The sequence below is a fragment of the Mus caroli genome, chromosome 3 (genome assembly GCF_900094665.2).
Source record: "Mus caroli chromosome 3, CAROLI_EIJ_v1.1, whole genome shotgun sequence".
Lineage (NCBI taxonomy): Eukaryota > Metazoa > Chordata > Mammalia > Rodentia > Muridae > Mus > Mus caroli.
Genome location: NC_034572.1, coordinates 55806844 through 55818347, shown reverse-complemented (window position 1 = coordinate 55818347; position 11504 = coordinate 55806844). Strand labels below are relative to the sequence as shown.

The 11504-nt window shown below is 36.7% G+C and overlaps 1 pseudogene; it reads left to right on the top strand.

Moving 5' to 3' along the window:
• Positions 1 to 4883, top strand: part of LOC110291824 — a 24744-nt pseudogene extending 19861 nt beyond the window's left edge.
• The last annotated feature ends 6621 nt before the right edge of the window (positions 4884 to 11504 follow it).

Here is an 11504-nt window from a genome sequence, read left to right as displayed (position 1 = left end):
GGGCCCCCAATGGAGGAGCTAGAGAAAGTACCCAAGGAGCTAAAGGGGTCTGCAACCCTATAGGTGGAACAACAATATGAACTAACCAGTACCCCCCGGAGCTCATGTCTCTAGCTGCATATGTATCAGGTTTAATCTCTTACCGTGTGGCCTTGTCAGTGACAGTAATGTTTTAATAGTAGAAGAGAGCTTAGGCACCATATATATAAAGAGAGGAGAATTGCCTCTCTTGTATTTTGTAGAGAATACAATATATGCTAATCATTGTGGACTTTTCACATAGCACTTTTTACAGTGCGGGGAAATGCCTGTGCAAAGTGATTTAAGGCAAAGTGGTTTGAGGCAAATGCAATGTCAGGAAACGAGAAGAAAGGAGCAAAGAACACAGCTCCCCTGGATTGCTTGTGAATGGGAAGCTGAGTTCAAAAGGCAAGAAGAAAATTCTGTTTTGACAGGGCCAGACTAAAGCACTTAACACTAAGGACTTAGAAAATCATTGCAAAAATGTACATTATAGTGCTTACAGTTTCATTGTATACAGTTATGCTAAAGTAATTATTGTCTTCACAGAGCTTAATATGTAGAGAATATAGCCCAATTCAATGAATTTCCTACCAGCTATATCCTGTCTATACAAATATATGGAAAACAATTCCATATACATATATATGTGTATGTTTGTGTTTATATATACATATATATTTAATGTTTTCTATTATCATTATATTATCTATGTCCAATGTACTACAGGTTCATCCAACTTTGTTATGATTTGTCTAGTTTCATGGTACAGTGTTGGGTAGGGAAGCATTTGGATATTTACAAAATGGTCTCCTCTTAGAGAACTGAAAGCATATCCAGGTTTAGGGATTATATAGGGAGTACAGAGGAGTGAAAATGGTGGGAAGGCTGTTCGATGCAGTGCTTAGAGAAGCAACACAGACATCATGGAATGTTTTAATTCTTCTTTCCAATTATTTTCTAGAAGTGCTTACATATTGCTTTTCTTGAAGACCTTTAAAACCCTTACTAACTATAGTTTTAGTGGTCTCTTAAACATTTTTTCCTTTGGAACCATGTATTGATATTTATTTATTTTCATGTGCATGTACATACATACCATGGTACACATTTGGAAATCAGAAGTGATTCCAAATCATTACCAGAATCAGTTTTCTTTTTTCTATGTGAGATTTGGAATTTGAAATCAAATTGCTGTTCTTGGTGGCAGGTTCTGTTACACAACTCATCATTTTGATATACCTGTAGGCATCATGTTTATATGTGCATGCAAGTGTGTGTGTGTGTGTTTGTGCACCTGTGTGCATGTGTGTGTATCACATGAATTTCAACATGCATGTATGCAAGCACCTGTGTACACATATGTAGAGGTTATGGTGTGACTTTAGGTGTCTTATACTATACTGCTCTATATTATTACTGGAAGAGTTGTGATTTTTCTTTAAGTCATGCTATTAATAATTGTTAAGCCAGGTCACATTAAAAGCATTTCAACTCTAATAAACAATAAAATAATTTAGTAATAGTCTGATTAATTTGCAATGAATGTTTAAAATATTGATAACAGTAACTATGAAGTTATCAATTTCAAGTTAGTTTCAATTTACAGAGTTGTTTCTGCTCCCACTTCTTTTGGTTTTCTTTTAAATCTTTCCCCCTTTTGTGAATATTCTCCAAGAGAAAATGCTGTCTGTGGTTCTATGAGCTGGCTTACAAAGCAGAGTGAATAAACTTGTGCCTCATGAACTCAGAATGTCACAGAGATAAATGGTGTCTAGACTGTCTGAGAGACAGTTCTCTGCAATTCTCCTAGGAGACTTGTAGAAGAGAATATGATAGCACAGATAGGGTGACCAGCCTAGTGGGGTTAGTTAGTAAGGTAAGTGAGGCTGTTAGAAAAGGGTGCAAAAAGATTAGGAGTATTCAGACAGAAAAGTAGGATCCTGATACTTGGTTTTCCCTTAGACTACCATGTTCTTTCCCTTTTTTATTTTTTATTTTAATGAAAGTAATTTTTAATACAATATATTCAAATTATTGTTTCCCCTCCCACAATTCCTCCTTGATTCTTCCCACATCCTCATCCTCTTGAATCCTCTCTCTCTCATTAAAATACAGACATCAATAAATAATAATAATAAAACAGAAAAAAAGTCAAAGAAAAAGCACCAGAAATACATATAGATACTGAGACATACATGTTTACACATTTACAAAACTCACAAAATCAAAATCTACTGGGAATCATGTTAATGTGAATGGCCGGTGAAGCTACCTGAGGCCATGATGATGTTTTGTATGTGGTCCATGATGTTGGGTCTGTGGTGCCACTGCAACCATGTGTCAAGTTGATGTCTATGGCCCATGTTATCACTGAGACCACATTGATATCTGTGGGCTGAGCTTCCAGTGGAGACCATATTGGTGTCAGTGGCCCATGTTCCCCATACATGCTACCACCAAGGGCTATGTGGGTGTCCATGGCCTATTCTGTGGCTGAGGGCTGTGTTGATGTTTATCATCTATAATGACACTGGAGACCATGCTAAGGTTCATGACATGATGTCTTAGTTAGAGTTTTACTTCTGTGAGCAGATACCATGACCAAGGCAAGTCTTATGAAGGACAACATTTAATTGAGTCTGGATTACAGGTTCAGATGTTCAATTCATTATCATCAAGGTGGGAACATAGCAGCATCTAGGCAGGCATGGTGCAACCAGAGTTGAGAGTTCTACATCTTCACCTGAAGGCTGCTAGCAGAGTACTGACTTCCAGGAAGCTAGGATATGAGTCCTAAGCCCACACCCACAGTGACACACCTCCTCCAACAAGACCACACCTCCTAATAGTGCCACTCCTTGGGGCCAAGCATAAACAAACCATCACACGTGTGCTGATGCTGTAGATCATGTGAATTTCTGTGGTCCATGCTTTTGCCTGAAACCACGTGGAAGTCCATGATCCATGCCCCTGCTGATTATAAAAGTAAAGGCAAAGATGCTACTTTCGGAGTGGTATTGATGACTGTAGATTCACTGTAGAGAAAGAGGGACATAGAAGGGTTCTGTCACAAACCCCAACTCCAACACCTACCTCTACCTCCCCACATCCAAAAAAACCAATGGCCTAGACAAGAAACTATTGAAGAGATCTCTTAAAAATTGTGATAGGGATGCTGAAATGTAGATCTCTAAAATGGACTGCTTCCAGTGGGGGTATGGGTGGGGAAGGACTCAGTTTTCTTTAAAGGGTGAATAATCAGAGTTTGGTCATGCTCCAGTGAATATATGGGTCTCCTCCTCCTCCTCCTCCTCCTCCTCCTCCTTCCAATATTCTTTAGTGGAGTGGTGGGTAGAGTGTCCCTGGAAGACTGGTAAGTGAGTGTGATTGGGGTGAATGATGTGAAATCCACAAATAATCAATAAAAATATTGTGTTGAAAAAAATAGGAAAACACACATACAACACACATGTTATTACACATATATGTAAATGATGTAAGAAAAATGACTAGACAATGTAAAAAAATGCCCAGACAAAACCCATTGAGTTCAATTTGTGCTGGCCATCTAGTGCATACCCAATGAGACTCCATTGGAGAAAACTAATTTTTTTTCTAACAGTTTTGACTGGAGATAGCTTCTCAATAGAGAGGGAGGCTTGTGCCTACTTCCTCTCTCAGCACTGGACTCCATGGCTTATAATTGTGCAGTCCCTGTGCATGTTGCCACAGTCTCTGTGCATTAAGATACATAAGTTCTGTTGTATCAGAAAGATACTCTTCCCTGACTGTCTTCTGTCCCCACAGGGTCTTATAATCTTTCTGCCCGTTATTCAACAAAAATTCCTGAACCCTCAGGGCAGGACTATGATGGAGACATCCCATTTACGATCGACTCTTCCAAGGTGTGTATGTGTGTACCCTTATCTATATACTATCCCTTGTCATGCTTCCCTCCTCCTCCCATTTGATGCCCTCATTCTAGTTGCCAGAACTCATCCATTCATAACTGTCTATTCAATTTCTTCTTCCTAGGGAGACAACTCCTTCCCCCATAGTCCCTCACTCTATACCAAACCTCTGTGGTTATGCATATTGCAGTCTCCTTACAGATTTAACAGCTGGCATCCACATTTAAACAACACATCCCATATTTATTTCTCTGGGTCTGAGTTGCCTTACTCAGGATGACTTTTTCTAGCTTCATTAGTTTATTTGATAATTTTATGAGTTCATTTGTTCAAAAAGAAACTAAGTGGGTAATATTTCACGTGCAAATGTACCAAATTTTTGTTTGGTATAACTTTTAAGTATCTCTGTTACTGAGCAAGTAACTCTGCACCCTTTGGTCATATGCCCAATAGTAATATAGCTGGATCTTGAGGAAGTTCCATTCCCATCTTCTTGAAAAACTGCCACATTGATTTCTGTAATGGCCACAACTGGTAATCACAGCATTTCCATTTTTGTCTCCTCCCTTTAATTGGCTGCTGTTTTTCTAAATCATTTGTTTTGAGTAGAGAATAACTCAGACCTCCTTGGTTTTCTGTACACTATACGCTCAATAATGTGGCTTATGGTTGAAGTAAATTACTCTTCATAATTACTTTACACAGTTTTTCCACTCAAGAACACATTGTATATTTGAAATGTAGAATTTCAAATCCTGTGTGGTATATTAGATCATTGTGTAATAATTAATTAGAAATATTCACATAATTTATATCTTGCTAGTGCCTTAGTATCTGACTTGAATTTAACATTTTTTAATGTCTTTGTAGATTTTATGCATCTTTCTGACTTCTATTTCTATCCTTCCTAGCATGGATGATGTCACTGGCTTTGACACATATCCTTAGCAATAAAAGTTATAATGTAATTTTTTATAAAAATGACTGCATTACTAACCATAGGCCAAGTCATCTGCCAGCAATTTTTTTTACCATATCAACACTGCATGCTAGCATATCAGGCCATAAATATTTTCATCACTTCCCCAAATCAAATAACAAAAATTAATTATACACCCTAAACATAGAAATCAGATGATACAGTATTGAAAATGCTTGGTAGAAAACTTTGGGAAATGTTAATATTTAAGCATATTAATGAAACAGAAAGTAGATTAAATAGCTTGAAATTAAGATCATCTATGCTATCCATAAATACAACAGAAAATAGCATTCCTTTTAAAGGACACACTGATTAGTTTTTCTGTTTGCTTTGGTTTGGTTCATAAAACCCTATGAATTCCTGGATGGATGTTTTTCCCATGTGTATGATCATTCCTGAAAAAGCTTACAGATGATGCAGATGTGGCTTTTCTTCCATAGAGACTATGAGGCTACAGCAATTAAACACACTTCTCAGCTCCATCTTTATTACTGCAATTTGGCATTGCTTTTTAATTTGCCAAATTGAAAAAAAAAACATAAGGCAAAAATTATGAGTCATTTCTCCCATTAGTGTACTGATTACACAGATTCAGCGTGAACAAGACAGATGCTAATTTGTGCATAAAGCGTATTCCCTTTGACAGGAAAATAGTTGAAAAAAAGCCAACAAGGGTGCTCTGGGAAACCATCTTTGGATTTACATGGAAAGTTTCCAGTGGAAGACATGAGTTCTTTCTTTGTACATTAACAAGAATTCCTACAAATTGAAGGCCAGTGAGACACCCAAACACCTCTCATGGGGCCAGGTGGTGTACTGACCGAGAATTTTTCCCCAGTAGCAAATCCAAGCAGACCCAGCATGGCAGGAATGAGGGAGAAAGATAAGCTTGCAAAGTACAGTCCTGATTTTCTGTCACTGATATTACAATAACCCCCACTGTGACCTTCAGTAATTATGCTGCTCTCTTTCTAGTTCTCATTTCTAATTCAAGACATTTGGGCTACATGATGGTTTGCATGCTTTTTCAGCTATAACATTTGATATATGGATTGTATTTACAAACCCATGTAGAATAAGTTTGTAATCTAAGCATCTATAAATGGACATAAATTTTGAGTCAAATAACCTTCATGACAGGTAGATTTTTCCCCAATCCCATTATAGGATAGAAAGATTGCTATTGAAAGTAGCTCATTTCCCGATAACCTTCTAAGTACTAAGGACCATAAATCCAGGACCCAGTCAGTGTTGTAAGGATGCTGTCTGCCAAGAGTAATGGCGAATCTGGGCTTTCAAAAAGTGTCAGACCAAAAGTTAAAGGTGGAAGATAGGATCTTTCTCCTGTTTAACCTGTAATAGAATCATAATACTTAGGGAAAAAGCTGCTTATGTTATCTGCATGTAGCTTGTGCTTTGTTGATTTAATGCAGAAGCCCATGCTTCAGAACTGTGCTCAAAATTTTATATGATATTCAATATTTTATAATATAAAAGACTTTGTGTTAGATGACTCTGTGTTGGAGTATATTGTGTGAAGGCTTGGCTCTGTCTTTCCTCACCCCCCTAAGGCATTCTCTGACTGAACTGCCTATATCCAGGAAGGAAAGGGAAGGGGAGACTTCCTGGCTGAGGGGAGGTCTCAGAGAGAAGAATTTGAGGTGAGAAGATTTGCCAGCATGACATGGGGGAAGTTGGACATACAGGGGGTGCAGATAAGGAGTCATGTGATAAGACTTGGATTAGGATAGACAGGTTAGTTAAGACAGTAAAGCTAGTTGGGAGGTAGCCTTGCTATAATGCTTAGGCCTTTATAAATAATAATACTCTTTGTCATTTTTTGGAGGCTGGTAGGTTTGAGAAAAATCCAGTTATAGCTTTTCCACCTCTAAGCTGTAAGTTCTGGGCAGGTTTTTAGGTAGGCTCAACTCAGCTCTGGTGTTTTCTAGGTTGGGTATGTTAAACACTCACAAAGGGGTTAGCAGGATATAGCCCCATTGTGAATTGAAGGCAATCTGTAGTCTTCATTCCTTCACAATAGCACCATGTTCTTAGTTCCTTTTATTTGATCATCTATTACAATAAGCTGCTAACATGGTATTTCCTTTCAGTGTTTTTTAAGGTTTCTTAGTTACTAGATGCTACTCCTTAAGTTTTACATTTATTCTATGTTCATTGTCTCTCACTGTCTCCTATCCCATAATCCAGGACACATAGTCTAAAAGTAGTCTACATCCAATATCTGTTTACCAAATTTAATGTCATTTCAATGGATAATAATGAATACACATTTTGCTGGTTCTGTTGGAGTTCCAATCAATAAATTCTCAGGCTATTATTTTATTTATTCAAGCTAAAAAAAACCATTAGATAATTAAGGAGACCTGTCTTGAGGCTGGGGAAATTTCTCAGAGATTAAAAGCTCTTCATTTTCTTGTAGAGGACTTGGGTTTGATTCCCAGAATCCATACGGAGGCTTACAACTGTTCACAACTTCAGTTCTAGAGGATTCACTGCCTTCTTTTGACTTTCATGGGCATGTTCATGTGGATGTTACTTGTGGATACAAAAATATGTAAAGTAATAAAAAAGAAAGCACAAAAGTTGTTTTTGCTGTAATTTTATTGAATACTAATTAATGACATGATTTTTCCATTTTCTGTACTCATAATCACAAAAGTTTAAGCACCTGTTCACCTCGGGCACAGATAGGTTAGAGATTCCACCGACTGAGATTCTTGAGTCAAAGACCAGTGTTTACTCTTTCAACCTTTGGCATGACACCGGTACTTAGTGTACCCTTTATTGATTCTTATGCCTAGAACAATCCTACTCTCAGAACAGGGTTACTATTCACAGAGAAACTGCAAAGAAATGAAGAGATTAATGTTTTCTTAGATGAATTCAAAAGAGAAGAAACTTCCAGAAAAGTTACATAAGGATTAAAGATTTTAGGGAAAGATACTATTTATAAAAGATTCAAACTTTTTAGTCAGATTCAATTTAATCTTAATCAGATTATATTAGACACATGTGGGGCTCATGAGAATACAAATACTTATTCTTACATTCTATGATGTACCTGCTTATCTATTTACTACCTTTACTCTTTATTACAATTGTCTGGATTGTTGAAACCTAAGTTCATTTTGCCCTCCTCTATGGCACGTCACAGAGATTTTCCACATGTAATGAATGACTTGATAACAGCTTGTAAAGAAGATTCCTTGGCATCGTTTTTCTAGTGTAGAAGAGCAATGTTAAGAGTTCCCACCAGAATCTAAAGTGAAAGAAGAAGCCTGCTAGGCTCCTCACTGTAGGAAGAGCATTAACATTCCTCATGCTACCATGACCAAATCAGAGCAAACATTTACTGCTGGGGTTATGGCTTTGAGTCCAGCAGTGACGATAAACATTCCCAGCCTTCTAGGGTCCTGTGTGTGTGTGTGTGTGTGTGTGTGTGTGTGTGTGAATGGTGTGATCATGTAAGGCAGTATTTCTACAGGTTCCTGCCTTTCTACCACATAGCATTCTCTATGGGAATAAAATTACTGGCAGCATCTAGGAAAGGATATTGCTGACTGTATATCTGCTAAAGCATGGTGAAAAACACTAATACTGCGGCAAGTTTAGAAATACTCATTGTCTTAATCAGTCTAAGTTTTTGTCATTGTGAGCTTTGTAGAGAAGAATATGTATGGTATCCTGCAACTTAGGTTTCATATAATAAGAATGTAAATGTTTTTCTATAACTGCCAGTATAAACGTCTGTAAATCATTCAAGTGTTGAAAATTCTGTGCTATCTACTTTTTTTTTAAATCTCTATAATGCATCAGCATATCAAAAAGCCTTGAGAAGTTAGTTATTTGACATGTCCACCTCGACATTTCCTAATCTTGAATTCTCTTTCCCTACATATCTTCTTTTTACTTGCTTGCCAGATTATCCATCATTATCAAAGTATTTTAACCTTTGGCATATCTTCTGAGGAAACTCCTCCAAATTGGTTAGAATTTGTGGAAATAAAGTTAGGCTAGCAGGAAACTGTAGATTTTGGCTTAGATAGCACAGCATTGGTGGTGTGAGCTCATCGAGTTACCTTGCTGCCATATCTCATACAATTATGGTAAAATATATATTTACACAAAAATGCTGTTTGAGAATATTGTCTGTCTCAATATTCACTACTTTTACTTTGCATATCCATCTGAAATATTTTTTCAAGAAATTTTGTTATTAATTATTAGAGAAATTTTGTTTTTCTTAATAATAGACACCTCTCTCTTGATTGTTACACCATTTCCAGTCAACTCAGTTGACACAATCTTAGGAGAGCCTTTGGGTTAGAGAATAATGAATTATGTAGATTCTTAGCATAGGTATTCAAGTAATTAAGATCTGAAATTCTAGCATCAAACTCATTCTCAGGCTACCTTCAATCACAGTTGTGTTTTAGTCACATATTAAGTTCTCTTTTGCACCATCATAAAGTCCAGAAAGTGCACATCATGGGCCATATATATAAGGTTAGATGCACAGTAAATCCTCTCCTGGTGGCATAAAAAAAAAAACAAAGAAAATGTAGCAATTTCTGTTAGCACATTTTTTGTTAATTTTAAGGAAACTATGTTCACAAAGGCCAGAAACTACTTGCTATATCTTAGCATCCAGTGACCATCTAGAATAATTTTTACAATAGTAACTGTCAAGATTTCATCCAATGCCCATCTAGAGCAATGTTTATTATGGGAGGCCAACCAGTGATCATCTAGAGAAAATTCTAGACTGTAGCTTTTATGTAGGGCTTGAAGTTTCTGTGTTGCTCATACATTTCAGGATGCTGCAACCAATACCACAGGCTGAGAGCCTCACAAATCCAAAGTCAAGGCACAGACAGAGGCTTGTTTCTGGTGAGGGAATGTGATTTGGCTTAGAGATACCCATCTTCTTCTTAAATTCTTTCCTAACATAGTACAGACACACAGAGAGACTATTCTTGTATCTTTTTTGTTTTTTTTTGAAAAGGTCTTTATTTTTATCTGTGAGGCAGAAAGATGTCTTTATAGTTAATGTGATGATATAACACTTCCAAGGCCTCATTCTCAAATACCAATACATTTAGAATTAAACTTCAGTATACAAATTTTTAAATGTTCACATTCCAAACTATGACTAGAATTTATTCTTGATTTATAACATTATATAATGTAAGATGGCTCTTAGAAAGGAAACAAAGGTGTCTTTAAAATGGTGGAAGTTACATAATCATCCTATGTAGAAACCACAGTACTATGGATTACATAGGAAAAGTTCCCATTGGTTCATAAATGAAGCACCTTAGTTGGTGGTATTCCCTAGGGAGCTTCTGGAAATGTTAGGGGTGGAGGCCTAGCTTGAGGATGTTGCCCACTCAAGACACAGCTTTGAAGACTAAAAATGGTTTTCAGTTCCTTCCCTTTGCCAGGAGGAGAGCAATTACTGCTACATGCCTCTACTACAATGGTATCTGACTCAAAGTGGGTCTAGAATGGATGGTGCCAAGGACCAGGACCAGAGACATTAAATCCATGAGCCAAGACATCCCTCATGCCTAAGTTATTTATGCCATGTACTTTGTCATTCTAACTAAAACACTTAGAATTAAATACATATTTCATGCATGTGTCTGGTTATGTTTTTATTCCTCTTAGTGCTATTATCAGCTCAACTTTATTTGTTCCTATTTGTAAATCTTTTACACAACATTGGCATGTATTCTCATGCTCTTATAGCTTACATGATTGCATGATGATGCATGGCATGAAACTTACAGTTTATATAACAGATACTCAGCTAGGGATTGAAAAAAAGCTAGGCAAATACCCTGGGTTTAGAGAGTCATTCATTGGAATTCTGGCAGAATGATTATAACTTTTCAGTTCAAAGTGACTTTGGCCTAAGCCTTCAAAAACACAGCTATAGCAATCGACTTCCCATGCATGGTAACACTGAATATTCTCTTATAATTAACATTTCTAATTTAGCGACAAGCAGTGATGACACTTGCTGTTGCAGGTAGAATTTAATTAGCCAAGACAAATAAATTAGGTTTCACACTTTGATCAGGATAGTGGAATTGCAAGAGTTGCTGTGGAAAATTTAAATCATTAAAGATATTTGATTTCAGAGCAATTAACTTTTTCATCTATCATTTTGAAAATGTGTAGATTAAGCCATGTCTATACTGCTGATGTTGATATACTTTTTAAGTGTTGGGTTGACCAGATGGCTCATCTAGTAAAGCACTATACTACCAAACTTAACAATATAAAGGCAATTCCCAGAACCTACGCTTGAGAAGAAAAGAACTGCCAAATGAACATTACTGTTGAGCATTCACAGGTATGCCATGGCATGTGCTTGTCCACATTCACACTTATATATAAATAAGTAAACAAACAAACAAACAAACAGATTTTAGGCAAGTATTTAGAGTGAGTCCTTATAGTTTATTTTTTTTTCCTTATGATTCTGCAAAATCTTTCAAATGCCTGTTTTTCCATTAAGGTACATGTTTAGTGAAATGGAATGCATCCTAAGACCTGGT